This window comes from Drosophila subpulchrella, unplaced genomic scaffold (assembly GCF_014743375.2).
Source record: "Drosophila subpulchrella strain 33 F10 #4 breed RU33 unplaced genomic scaffold, RU_Dsub_v1.1 Primary Assembly Seq95, whole genome shotgun sequence".
Lineage (NCBI taxonomy): Eukaryota > Metazoa > Arthropoda > Insecta > Diptera > Drosophilidae > Drosophila > Drosophila subpulchrella.
The window spans coordinates 7,501-22,500 of record NW_023665729.1 but is presented as its reverse complement, the minus strand read 5'-3'; the positions used below and the strand labels follow the sequence as shown (position 1 = coordinate 22,500).

The following is a 15,000-nucleotide window of genomic DNA, read 5'->3' as shown; positions in this document are numbered from 1 at the left end:
TATATAAAACTCTAAGCGGTGGATCACTCGGCTCATGGGTCGATGAAGAACGCAGCAAACTGTGCGTCATCGTGTGAACTGCAGGACACATGAACATCGACATTTTGAACGCATATCGCAGTCCATGCTGTTATGTACTTTAATTAATTTTATAGTGCTGCTTGGACTACATATGGTTGAGGGTTGTAAGACTATGCTAATTAAGTTGTTTATATAAATTTTATAATGAAATTTTATAAGCATATGGTATATTATTGGATAATAATAATTTAATTATTATATTATTCATAATATTAACAAATATATGAAAAACATTATCTCACATTAGTAAATAATTTGAATGTGAAAAACGAAGAGAAATATTTTCTTTTTCAATCAAATAATACTGAGAAATGTCTAGCATAAAAAATTTATCTAGAATTGTCTCTTATTAAAGATTAGTAAATAGAAAGCCGTTGACAATATTATTATTCTTCGTTGATTCGTTAGACCAAACAAATGCCATACAAATATATAAAATATATAACGAATTTAATAAAATGTTTTATCATTATATATAAAGAATTAATTGCAAAAAAAGTTATACACAACCTCAACTCATATGGGACTACCCCCTGAATTTAAGCATATTAATTAGGGGAGGAAAAGAAACTAACCAGGATTTTCTTAGTAGCGGCGAGCGAAAAGAAATCAGTTCAGCACTAAGTCACTTTGTCTATATGGCAAATGTGAGATGCAGTGTATGGAGCGTCAATATTCTAGTATGAGAAATTAACGATTTAAGTCCTTCTTAAATGAGGCCATTTACCCATAGAGGGTGCCAGGCCCGTATAACGTTAATGATTACTAGATGATGTTTCCAAAGAGTCGTGTTGCTTGATAGTGCAGCACTAAGTGGGTGGTAAACTCCATCTAAAACTAAATATAACCATGAGACCGATAGTAAACAAGTACCGTGAGGGAAAGTTGAAAAGAACTCTGAATAGAGAGTTAAACAGTACGTGAAACTGCTTAGAGGTTAAGCCCGATGAACCTGAATATCCGTTATGGAAAATTCATCATTAAAATTGTAATATTTAAACAATATTATGATAATAGTGTGCATTTTTTCCATATAAGGACATTGTAATCTATTAGCATACAAAATTTATCATAAAATATAACTTATAGTTTATTCAAATTAATTTGCTTGCATTTTAACACAGAATAAATGTTATTAATTTGATAAAGTGCTGATAGATTTATATGAATACAGTGCGTTAATTTTTCGGAATTATATAATGGCATAATTATCATTGATTTTTGTGTTTATTATATGCACTTGTATGATTAACAATGCGAAAGATTCAGGATACCTTCGGGACCCGTCTTGAAACACGGACCAAGGAGTCTAACATATGTGCAAGTTATTGGGATATAAACCTAATAGCGTAATTAACTTGACTAATAATGGGATTAGTTTTTTAACTATTTATAGCTAATTAACACAATCCCGGGGCGTTCTATATAGTTATGTATAATGATATTTATATTATTTATGCCTCTAACTGGAACGTACCTTGAGCATATATGCTGTGACCCGAAAGATGGTGAACTATACTTGATCAGGTTGAAGTCAGGGGAAACCCTGATGGAAGACCGAAACAGTTCTGACGTGCAAATCGATTGTCAGAATTGAGTATAGGGGCGAAAGACCAATCGAACCATCTAGTAGCTGGTTCCTTCCGAAGTTTCCCTCAGGATAGCTGGTGCATTTTAATGTTATATAAAATAATCTTATCTGGTAAAGCGAATGATTAGAGGCCTTAGGGTCGAAACGATCTTAACCTATTCTCAAACTTTAAATGGGTAAGAACCTTAACTTTCTTGATATGAAGTTCAAGGTTATGATATAATGTGCCCAGTGGGCCACTTTTGGTAAGCAGAACTGGCGCTGTGGGATGAACCAAACGTAATGTTACGGTGCCCAAATTAACAACTCATGCAGATACCATGAAAGGCGTTGGTTGCTTAAAACAGCAGGACGGTGATCATGGAAGTCGAAATCCGCTAAGGAGTGTGTAACAACTCACCTGCCGAAGCAACTAGCCCTTAAAATGGATGGCGCTTAAGTTGTATACCTATACATTACCGCTAAAGTAGATGATTTATATTACTTGTGATATAAATTTTGAAACTTTAGTGAGTAGGAAGGTACAATGGTATGCGTAGAAGTGTTTGGCGTAAGCCTGCATGGAGCTGCCATTGGTACAGATCTTGGTGGTAGTAGCAAATAATCGAATGAGACCTTGGAGGACTGAAGTGGAGAAGGGTTTCGTGTGAACAGTGGTTGATCACGAGTTAGTCGGTCCTAAGTTCAAGGCGAAAGCCGAAAATTTTCAAGTAAAACACAAATGCCATACAAATATAATTATATTATATAAATCAAGCTAATTAATATACTTGAATAATTTTGAACGAAAGGGAATACGGTTCCAATTCCGTAACCTGTTGAGTATCCGTTTGTTATTAAATATGGGCCTCGTGCTCATCCTGGCAACAGGAACGACCATAAAGAAGCCGTCGAGAGATATCGGAAGAGTTTTCTTTTCTGTTTTATAGCCGTACTACCATGGAAGTCTTTCGCAGAGAGATATGGTAGATGGGCTAGAAGAGCATGACATATACTGTTGTGTCGATATTTTCTCCTCGGACCTTGAAAATTTATGGTGGGGACACGCAAACTTCTCAACAGGCCGTACCAATATCCGCAGCTGGTCTCCAAGGTGAAGAGTCTCTAGTCGATAGAATAATGTAGGTAAGGGAAGTCGGCAAATTAGATCCGTAACTTCGGGATAAGGATTGGCTCTGAAGATTGAGATAGTCGGGCTTGATTGGGAAACAATAACATGGTTTATGTGCTCGTTCTGGGTAAATAGAGTGTCTGGCATTTATGTTGGTCACTTGTTCCCCGGATAGTTTAGTTACGTAGCCAATTGTGGAACTTTCTTGCTAAAATTTTTAAGAATACTAATTGGGTTAAACCAATTAGTTCTTATTAATTATAACGATTATCAATTAACAATCAATTCAGAACTGGCACGGACTTGGGGAATCCGACTGTCTAATTAAAACAAAGCATTGTGATGGCCCTAGCGGGTGTTGACACAATGTGATTTCTGCCCAGTGCTCTGAATGTCAAAGTGAAGAAATTCAAGTAAGCGCGGGTCAACGGCGGGAGTAACTATGACTCTCTTAAGGTAGCCAAATGCCTCGTCATCTAATTAGTGACGCGCATGAATGGATTAACGAGATTCCTACTGTCCCTATCTACACACAGTCGGTGTTTGGTTGCTCGCGAGAACAGACGTGTTTTTCCGTACGCTCCGCGAGTAAAGTGCATTTAGGCAGTAAAACAACAGGTACATTGTTGAAAATAGTGCGAAAATTCGTGTTTCGTGCTTGCGAACACAGTGCGTGTGTTTTCCGTTTGAAATTCTGCGGAAATCGGGCGATATTCGCGTTTTTCTTTTTGGAAATTTTCCATTAAGACACGTGTGTCGCGAGAGAGGCGCTCTCTCGAGAGAGGCGTTTGCCTAATTTAGGCACATTTTGTCGCCCACAGCTGTGCGGTTTGTGTCTCCGCTGAACTTGGATCAGCTGATCAGCTGACCGAGCTTTTGAGAACCAGCTGATAGGAAGGGGTAAGTCTCGAATATCAAAGAGCTTACTTAGTAAGGCCGATAACCGGCAGATGGCGCCACCAAAAATGGTGGTCGACGAGTCCGGGAGCGAAAGTGCGAGCAGCCGTGGAAGCAGCTCGGGCAGAGGGCGCGCCAGAGGCAAGCGCAACAAAGCGCCGCTGAGGGAGGCCTCGAGGTGCAAAGTGTTGGCGCTGGATGCAACCGCCGCTGCCCCTGCCGACGCCTTTGCCGCTGCCCCCGCCGCTGCCCCCGCCGCTGCCGCTGCCGCAGCCGCTGCCGCTGCCGCAGCCGCTGCCCCCGCCGCTGCCCCCGCCGCTGCCCCCGCCGCTGCCCCCGCCGACGCTGCCGCAGTCGCAGCCGCTGCTGATGGAGGGACCTTCGTCGTGCCAGCCAGCATAGAGAAATCCTTCTCGGACAGGGAATGGAGGGGAAACGGAGCCGTTGCTGCCGAGATGGGCGACATCCGTGCGGATATCCTGAGGATGTCCCACGTAGCGAGCCCTACCGTGAGCATTAAGACGCAGTTGTTGGCAAACCGCTACGAGGAGGTCGTCGGAGCCCTGCTGATCCGCATCGGAGTGCTGGAGGATCGCTTGAAGAGGCAGACACCGGTCGCCTCGGCCGCCTCATATGCAGCCACCGCTGCTAGAGGCGCGCACCTAGTCGCCTCACCTGCTGCCCCTGTTGCCCCCCTTGCCCCCGTACCCGCACCGCGGAAGATTCGGGAGACATGGTCGGCTGTCGTTGCGTGCGACGACCCGGCCCTGTCAGGCAGGCAAATCGCTGAGAAGATCCGCAAGGAGGTAGCGCCCGCTCTGGGCGTACGAGTACACGAGGTGCGTGAGCTGAAGCGGGGCGGCGCGATCATTCGCACGCCTTCGCAGGCGGAGATGACGAAGGTCGTCGCCTCCGCAAAGTTCGCCGAGGTGGGCCTGAAGGTGTCGAGGAACACCGCTGCGAAGCCGCGTGTTACGGTCCAGGATGTGGACACCTCCGTGGGACCGGACGAGTTTATGATGGAGCTCAGGGAGAAGAACTTCGAAGAGATGAGCCTCAAGGAGTTCCAGAAGGCGGTTGTCCTGGCGACCAAGCCCTGGTCAGCTGCTGACGGTGCCACAATCAATGTGACGCTGGAGGTAGACGACCAGGCGCTGGCCGTTCTCGAGGGCGGGAGAGTGTACATTAAGTGGTTTTCGTACCGCTGCCGCTCTCAGGTGCGAACCTACGCGTGCCACCGATGCCTTGGCTTTGACCACAAGGTCAATGAGTGTCGGTACGCCCGAGAGAAGCAGGTCTGCCGCCAGTGCGGACAGAACGACCACGTCGCGGCGAAGTGCAGAAATGCGGTGGACTGCCGCAACTGCCGTCACAAGGGTATGCCCTCGGGGCATTATATGCTTTCGGGTGGCTGCCCGATATACGGCGCGCTGCTAGCCAGGGTGCAAGCTAGACATTGATAATGTTTAGCTTCATCCAAGCGAATTGTGGTCGAGGCCGTTGCGCTGTCATCGAGCTTGCCAAGCAGATGAGAGATGCTGGCCACCTGTTCGCACTAGTCCAGGAGCCCTACGTGGACGCTGGCAAGCGACTCACTGGACTGCCTGGAGGAATGAGGATATTCGCCGATAGGAGGAAGAAAGCTGCCATCATCGTGGACGACCCATCTGCCATCTGCATGCCCATCGAGGCTTTGACGACGGACTACGGAGTGTGCGTGAGTGTCACAGGAAGATATGGCACAATCTTTCTGGCCTCCGTATACTGCCAGCATCTAGCTGCTCTGGAGCCCTACACTGACTACCTGGATACGGTTCTGCTATTAGCTAGCAGAACACCGACAATCCTCGGACTTGATGCTAACGCAGTCTCCCCTATGTGGTTCAGCAAATCCCCAGACAACTCTGGAGACCGCCTGAACCGCGAACGGGGACAGCTCATGAACGAGTGGATAATCGCAAGCGGTGCCAGTGTACTGAATACGGCCAGCCAGGTGTTCACGTTCGATAATCACCGCTCTAGAAGTGATATCGACGTGACCTTCGCCAACGAAGCGGCGCGAGTATGGGCAACCTACGATTGGAGAGTTGACTTCTGGGAGCTGAGTGACCACAACATTATCACTGTTGAGGTTACTCCAGATCCGAGCAGTACCGTTGAGAGCCTAGCTCCGGTACCGCAATGGAAGCTCTCCAATGCAAGTTGGCGAAGATTCAGTGTAGAGTTAAGGAGTGCAGCACAGAGTCTCGAGGAACTGGAGGAATCGCCGTTGGACGACCATGTGTCTGCCCTTCGCTCCATCGTACACGATGTGTGCGACAGGGTGATAGGGCGCAGGATACCTGCAGCGAGGGGAAACGTAATATGGTGGAATCCTGAGCTGAGTACCAAGCGCCAAGAGGTTCGGAGACTGAGGCGTAGGCTGCAGGCAGCTCGCCGGAGTGGCACCGACGATGCTGAGCAACTTGCCGCTGGACTGAGATTTGCCTCAGGCCAGTACAAGAAGCTTATCTTGACGACAAAGGAGCAAAACTGGCGGGACTTCGTGGGACGGCACAAGGATGATCCATGGGGGCACGTATACCGAATATGCCGAGGCCGGAAGAAGACAGCCGATCTCGGATGTCTCCGGTCGAACGGCGCGCTTTCCGTAACTTGGCACGACTGCGCAAGTGTGCTCCTCCGCAACTTTTTCCCTGCTGCGGAGTCGACGACACGAGAAGACATACCCCCTGGTGCCCCACCGATCCTCGAAGCCTTCGAGGTGGCAACCAGCGTCGCGAGGCTGAGAAGCCGGCGATCGCCGGGTATGGATGGCATCACGGGCGGTATTGTCAAGGAGGTATGGCGTGCCATCCCTCAGCACCTGACGAAGCTGTACTCTCGGTGCATCTCGGAAGGATACTTTCCGGCCGAGTGGAAGCACCCGAGAGTGATACCGCTGGTAAAGGGGCCAGATAAGGACAGGAGCGATCCTGCCTCTTATCGCGGCATATGCCTTTTACCAGTGTTCGGAAAGGCGCTTGAGGGAATCATGGTGAATCGGCTGAAGGATGTGCTACCGGATGGCTGCAGATGGCAATTCGGATTCAGGCCTGGACGCTGCGTGGAGGATGCGTGGATGCACGCCAAAAACACCGTCGCCAACAGTCGCGAGAGGAGGGTCCTTGGAATCTTTGTCGATTTCAAGGGAGCCTTCGACAACGTGGAGTGGAGTGCGGTGCTGGATCGGCTTGTCGACGTAGGCTGTCGAGAAATCGACTTGTGGAAAAGCTATTTTTCCGGCCGTAGCGCAAGCATCATCAGCAGGTATGAAGCAGCCACAGTTGCGGTTACACGGGGCTGCCCGCAAGGGTCCGTCAGTGGTCCATTTATTTGGAATTTACTGATGGATGTGCTGCTTCAGCGCTTGGAGCCACATTGTGCTCTGAGCGCGTTTGCAGATGATCTTCTGCTTTTCGTCGACGGGAATTCCCGTGCCGATCTGGAGCGGAAGGGCGAGCAGTTGATGGACATCGTGGGAGCCTGGGGAGCTGAGGTTGGAGTGAGTGTGTCAACCAGCAAGACGGCAATAATGTTGCTGAAAGGACAGCTTTCACGCACGAGGAGACCGACGGTACGGTTTGCTGGAGCAAGCCTGCCTTACGTCACCAAATGCCGGTACCTTGGCATCTTAGTCGGCGAGCGGTTGAGTTTTCTCCCGCATATCTCTGCTCTCAGAGATCGGCTGGCTGGAGTTGCCGGAGGACTAGCGCGGGTGCTTCGAGTCGATTGGGGGCTCAGCTCCCGTGCTAAGAGGACGATTTACAGCGGACTCATGGTCCCCTGTGCACTCTTTGGTGCCTCGGTCTGGTACAAGGCGGCGAGTAGGGGCAAGTCCCTTAAACTCCTCACCTCGTGCCAGAGGTCCATCCTTTTAGGATGCCTACCGGTATGCCGCACAGTGTCCACGGTGGCACTGCAGGTGCTTGCTGGTGCTCCTCCAATGGATCTGGATGCTCACAGGATCGCCGTGAAGTTCAAGCTGAGGAAGGATGTCCCCCTGGATGAGAGCGACTGGCTCCACGGACAGGACCTGTCCGTGTTGGACTGGAAAGCTAAGATGGCGCTGCTAGACGAACGTCTGCTAAATGAGTGGCAACTCAGATGGGATCGCGCGGAACACGGCTCCGTGACTCGCGAGTTTTTCCCAGAGGCAGCGTTCGTCTACAAGAGGAAAGACTTTGTCTTTACCCTCAAAGCCGGATTCTTGCTGACAGGACACGGGTCGATGAACGCATTTCTGCAAGGCAGGACCCTCAGTACCACGACCGCATGCTCATGTGGCGTGGCAAGAGAGGACTGGCGCCACATACTGTGTGAATGCCGCCTGTATAACGATTTGCGGGACCTGGATGCCCTTGGAGTCGTTCGAGACCAGGGAAGATGGATCGTCGCGGGAGTAGTCGAGACCCCAGAACGGATGCGTCTCCTAGGAGTTTTTGCCGATGCTGCCTTCTCGAGGCGAAGGATGGATGCGACGAGGGAGGAACCACAGGCGCCGGGACGTTAGTCCCACACCTCTTTTGCCGTGTGGTAGCGGCGAAGAATACTGCCACAGCCTGCCATAGCTTGTCGTAGGAGGCGACTAATATGGCAATGGTTGCCCCATCCGAGCTTGTCGGAGCTGAAGGGGTGAGGCTCACCGAGCCTGTAATTTCGGTACCACGGGTTGAGCAGCTCCAAGGCTGCTCATTGAGGTTGGCCCCCTTGTGGGAGTATCGTGGTGGCTGTGGTTGACACCTATATCGCGGGTAGAGTCCTCGGGCTCGACGTGGATGTTGCGTTATACAACTCGGGTGCTGTGACCCACAGAACAGTAGAGATTTTAGATAGATCTCGCCCCTACGCAAGGGGGAGTGCTTGCCCGACAAGTAAGTACTCGAATTGCTACTGGGGTGGATGCTATGTACATAGCTATAGCTTCTAGTCCGGGGCGTTGGTCTGGCGCTTAACCTAGACCCGTGCATTATATACTCACTTGTGGGTATATTAGAATGCCGTGGTTGTAATCCCTTCATTGTGGAACACGCCACGTAAAACAAGTTCGGAGGGATCCGAGACACACCCTGTCCCTATCTACTATCTAGCGAAACCACAGCCAAGGGAACGGGCTTGGAATAATTAGCGGGGAAAGAAGACCCTTTTGAGCTTGACTCTAATCTGGCAGTGTAAGGAGACATAAGAGGTGTAGAATAAGTGGGAGATATTAGACTTCGGTTTGGTATCGCCAATGAAATACCACTACTCTTATTGTTTCCTTACTTACTTGATTAAATGGAACGTGTATCATTTCCTAGCCATTATACGGATATATTTATTATATCTTATGGTATTGGGTTTTGATGCAAGCTTCTTGATCAAAGTATCACGAGTTTGTTATATAATCGCAAACAAATTCTTTAATAAAACGGTGCATTTATGTATTTTTGATTTGAAAATTTGGTATAACTCCAATTACTCAGGTATGATCCAATTCAAGGACATTGCCAGGTAGGGAGTTTGACTGGGGCGGTACATCTCTCAAATAATAACGGAGGTGTCCCAAGGCCAGCTCAGTGCGGACAGAAACCACACATAGAGCAAAAGGGCAAATGCTGACTTGATCTCGGTGTTCAGTACACACAGGGACAGCAAAAGCTCGGCCTATCGATCCTTTTGGTTTAAAGAGTTTTTAACAAGAGGTGTCAGAAAAGTTACCATAGGGATAACTGGCTTGTGGCGGCCAAGCGTTCATAGCGACGTCGCTTTTTGATCCTTCGATGTCGGCTCTTCCTATCATTGTGAAGCAAAATTCACCAAGCGTTGGATTGTTCACCCATGCAAGGGAACGTGAGCTGGGTTTAGACCGTCGTGAGACAGGTTAGTTTTACCCTACTAATGACAAAACGTTGTTGCGACAGCATTCCTGCGTAGTACGAGAGGAACCGCAGGTACGGACCAATGGCACAATACTTGTTCGAGCGAACAGTGGTATGACGCTACGTCCGTTGGATTATGCCTGAACGCCTCTAAGGTCGTATCCGTGCTGGACTGCAATGATAAATAAGGGGCAATTTGCATTGTATGGCTTCTAAACCATTTAAAGTTTATAATTTACTTTATAAACGACAATGGATGTGATGCCAATGTAATTTGTAACATAGTAAATTGGGAGGATCTTTGATCACCTGATGCCGCGCTAGTTACATATAAAAGCATTATTTAATACAATGACAAAGCCTAGAATCAATTGTAAACGACTTTTGTAACAGGCAAGGTGTTGTAAGTGGTTGAGCAGCTGCCATACTGCGATCCACTGAAGCTTATCCTTTGCTTGATGATTCGATAATAAAGATGTTGCAAGCGGGCATAATCATTATGCTTGCTTGCAGCATCGCACGCCACTTTGTTTGTGGTGTGTAAGGTAGGGAAGAAGAAATATAAAAGACCTAAATTGGAAACATCAATATATAAGTAAATATTGAACAAACAAAATGTATCGTCATCTTATTAGTGACGCGATGATAAAGTGGCAAACATATTCCATGTATAAATATTCCTATGGTATTAAAATTCAAGTAAAGAGGACATATATAAAAGTTTGTATATATGGTTCATTCAATGGTAGCAGCGGTTGGTTGGTTGGTGTCTGCTCCTCTTATTGTTCAAAACTTATGTTATGGTAGCAAGTCTATATCGTCATATTATTAGTGACGCGAAAAAGTAGTGGCAAAACATATTCCATGTATAAATAAATATTCCTATGGTATTGAAATTCAAGTAAAGAGGCCATTCAAGTAAAGAGGACTTATATAAATATAAGTATATATAATGGTAGCAGCGCGGTTGGTTGGTTGGTGTGTCTGCTCCTCTTATTGTTCAAAACTTATGTTATGGTAGCAAGACTGTATCGTCATATTATTAGTGACGCGAAAAAGTAGTGGCAAAACATATTCCATGTATAAATATTCCTATGGTATTGAAATTCAACTAAAGAGGACATATAAAATTACTATCAATGGTAGCAGTGGTTGGTTGGTTGGTGGTTGGTTGGCGGCTGCTCCTATTATTGTTCAAGACTTATGTTATGGTAGCAAGTCTGTATCGTCATATTAATTATTAGTGACGCGAAAAAGTAGTGGAAATCATATTCCATGTATAAATAGATTCCTATGGTAATGAAATTTTCAAGTAAAGAGAGGACCATTCAAGTAAGAGGACATATAAAAAGTAAGTATATGTTCCTCCAATGGTAGCAGTGGTTGGTTGGTTGGCGGCTGATCCTCTTATTGTTCAAAACTTATTTTATCAATATGAGTTTGGCAATACAATAAAGAAGACCAATCTAATCCATATAAAACTAAATGTATTATATGGATATGCTTAGGAAACCCATATATTCATAAAAAAAAATTATGTATAGAAAATTATACATATATCTTTTATATAAATGAATCGTATGGATATCGCCTTATGGTAGGTATAATAACTTTTTAAGGCATAATAATGTATAATATAGAAAATATACATTGAAATATAAATGCATTTTTATAGATATGGCGGCATATAAGTGCCATATACACAAGAATAAATAATAGAATTTACCAATATATAATTAAAATGAGATATATAAACCTAGTGAGGGGCTGCACTAGTATATGAATCGTATGGATATGGCTTATAGGTATAATACCTATAAGGCATAATAATGTATAATATAATAAATATAAATTAAGATATGAATGAATTATATAAATATGGCATAGAAATGCCATATACATACATAAGAATAAATGGTAGAATTTACCCATATATCACTGAAACACGATATATAAACCTAATGATAGCTGGCACTAGTACTGTAAACATGCACGCAATAGTGCGTGGGGTAAAAAACTACTATAGGGAGGTGGTCGTTGGCGGGCCCCTCCTCGTATTGGTCAAAACTTATGTTATGCATATGAATTTGTCAATACTATATAGAACGCCAAGCATATCCATATAAACTATGGATATGCATAGAAATCCATACAAAAGTAAAAAAAAATTATGTATAGAAAAATATACATATATTTATATAAGTGAATCGTATGGATATGGCTTATAGGTATAATACCTATAAGGCATAATAATGTATAACAAGTAAATATACATTGAAATGTGAATGCATTGTATGGATATGGCATATAAATGCCATATATATAGAAATAAATTGTATATCAATGATATAACAATTATAAACCTAGTGAGGGGCGGCACTAGTGAATGAATCGTATGGATATGGCTTATAGGTATAATACCTATAAGGCATAATAATGTATAATATAATAAATATACATTAAGATATGAATGGATTGTATAAATATGGCATAGAAATGCCATATACATAAGAATAAATGGTAGAATTTACCCATATATCACTGAAACACGATATATAAACCTAGTGATAGCTGGCACTAGTACTGTAAACAGGCACGCAATAGTGCGTGGGGTAAAAAACTACTATAGGGAGGTGGTCGTTGGCGGGCCCCTCCTCGTATTGGTCAAAACTTATGTTATGCATATGAATTTGTCAATACTATATAGAACGCCAAGCATATCCATATAAACTATGGATATGCATAGAAATCCATACAAAAGTAAAAAAAAATTATGTATAGAAAAATATACATATATTTATATAAGTGAATCGTATGGATATGGCTTATAGGTATAATACCTATAAGGCATAATAATGTATAACAAGTAAATATACATTGAAATGTGAATGCATTGTATGGATATGGCATATAAATGCCATATATATAGAAATAAATTGTATATCAATGATATAACAATTATAAACCTAGTGAGGGGCGGCACTAGTGAATGAATCGTATGGATATGGCTTATAGGTATAATACCTATAAGGCATAATAATGTATAATATAATAAATATACATTAAGATATGAATGGATTGTATAAATATGGCATAGAAATGCCATATACATAAGAATAAATGGTAGAATTTACCCATATATCACTGAAACACGATATATAAACCTAGTGATAGCTGGCACTAGTACTGTAAACAGGCACGCAATAGTGCGTGGGGTAAAAAACTACTATAGGGAGGTGGTCGTTGGCGGGCCCCTCCTCGTATTGGTCAAAACTTATGTTATGCATATGAATTTGTCAATACTATATAGAACGCCAAGCATATCCATATAAACTATGGATATGCATAGAAAACCATACAAAAGTAAAAAAAAATTATGTATAGAAAAATATACATATATTTATATAAGTGAATCGTATGGATATGGCTTATAGGTATAATACCTATAAGGCATAATAATGTATAACAAGTAAATATACATTGAAATGTGAATGCATTGTATGGATATGGCATATAAATGCCATATATATAGAAATAAATTGTATATCAATGATATAACAATTATAAACCTAGTGAGGGGCGGCACTAGTGAATGAATCGTATGGATATGGCTTATAGGTATAATACCTATAAGGCATAATAATGTATAATATAATAAATATACATTAAGATATGAATGGATTGTATAAATATGGCATAGAAATGCCATATACATAAGAATAAATGGTAGAATTTACCCATATATCACTGAAACACGATATATAAACCTAGTGATAGCTGGCACTAGTACTGTAAACAGGCACGCAATAGTGCGTGGGGTAAAAAACTACTATAGGGAGGTGGTCGTTGGCGGGCCCCTCCTCGTATTGGTCAAAACTTATGTTATGCATATGAATTTGTCAATACTATATAGAACGCCAAGCATATCCATATAAACTATGGATATGCATAGAAAACCATACAAAAGTAAAAAAAAATTATGTATAGAAAAATATACATATATTTATATAAGTGAATCGTATGGATATGGCTTATAGGTATAATACCTATAAGGCATAATAATGTATAACAAGTAAATATACATTGAAATGTGAATGCATTGTATGGATATGGCATATAAATGCCATATATATAGAAATAAATTGTATATCAATGATATAACAATTATAAACCTAGTGAGGGGCGGCACTAGTGAATGAATCGTATGGATATGGCTTATAGGTATAATACCTATAAGGCATAATAATGTATAATATAATAAATATACATTAAGATATGAATGGATTGTATAAATATGGCATAGAAATGCCATATACATAGAATAAATGGTAGAATTTACCCATATATCACTGAAACACGATATATAAACCTAGTGATAGCTGGCACTAGTACTGTAAACAGGCACGCAATAGTGCGTGGGGTAAAAAACTACTATAGGGAGGTGGTCGTTGGCGGGCCCCTCCTCGTATTGGTCAAAACTTATGTTATGCATATGAATTTGTCAATACTATATAGAACGCCAAGCATATCCATATAAACTATGGATATGCATAGAAATCCATACAAAAGTAAAAAAAATTATGTATAGAAAAAAATATACATATATTTATATAAGTGAATCGTATGGATATGGCTTATAGGTATAATACCTATAAGGCATAATAATGTATAACAAGTAAATATACATTGAAATGTGAATGCATTGTATGGATATGGCATATAAATGCCATATATATAGAAATAAATTGTATATCAATGATATAACAATTATAAACCTAGTGAGGGGCGGCACTAGTGAATGAATCGTATGGATATGGCTTATAGGTATAATACCTATAAGGCATAATAATGTATAATATAATAAATATACATTAAGATATGAATGGATTGTATAAATATGGCATAGAAATGCCATATACATAAGAATAAATGGTAGAATTTACCCATATATCACTGAAACACGATATATAAACCTAGTGATAGCTGGCACTAGTACTGTAAACAGGCACGCAATAGTGCGTGGGGTAAAAAACTACTATAGGGAGGTGGTCGTTGGCGGGCCCCTCCTCGTATTGGTCAAAACTTATGTTATGCATATGAATTTGTCAATACTATATAGAACGCCAAGCATAATCCATATAAACTATGGATATGCATAGAAATCCATACAAAAATAAAAAAAAATTATGTATAGAAAAATATACATATATTTATATAAGTGAATCGTATGGATATGGCTTATAGGTATAATACCTATAAGGCATAATAATGTATAACAAGTAAATATACATTGAAATGTGAATGCATTGTATGGATATGGCATATAAATGCCATATATATAGAAATAAATTGTATATCAATGATATAACAATTATAAACCTAGTGAGGGGCGGCACTAGTGAATGAATCGTATGGATATG

At 42.6% G+C, this 15,000-nt stretch overlaps 1 non-coding gene and 1 pseudogene across 1 annotated transcript; both read left to right on the top strand.

Annotated features, from left to right (window-relative positions):
• The first annotated feature begins 7 nt into the window (after positions 1–7).
• LOC119562793 lies at positions 8–186 on the top strand. Its single transcript, XR_005222035.1, has one exon. It is a non-coding gene; the product is annotated as a 5.8S ribosomal RNA (ribosomal RNA).
• A 401-nt stretch (positions 187–587) lies between these two features.
• On the top strand, positions 588–10,047 carry LOC119562792 (annotated as a pseudogene).
• The last annotated feature ends 4,953 nt before the right edge of the window (positions 10,048–15,000 follow it).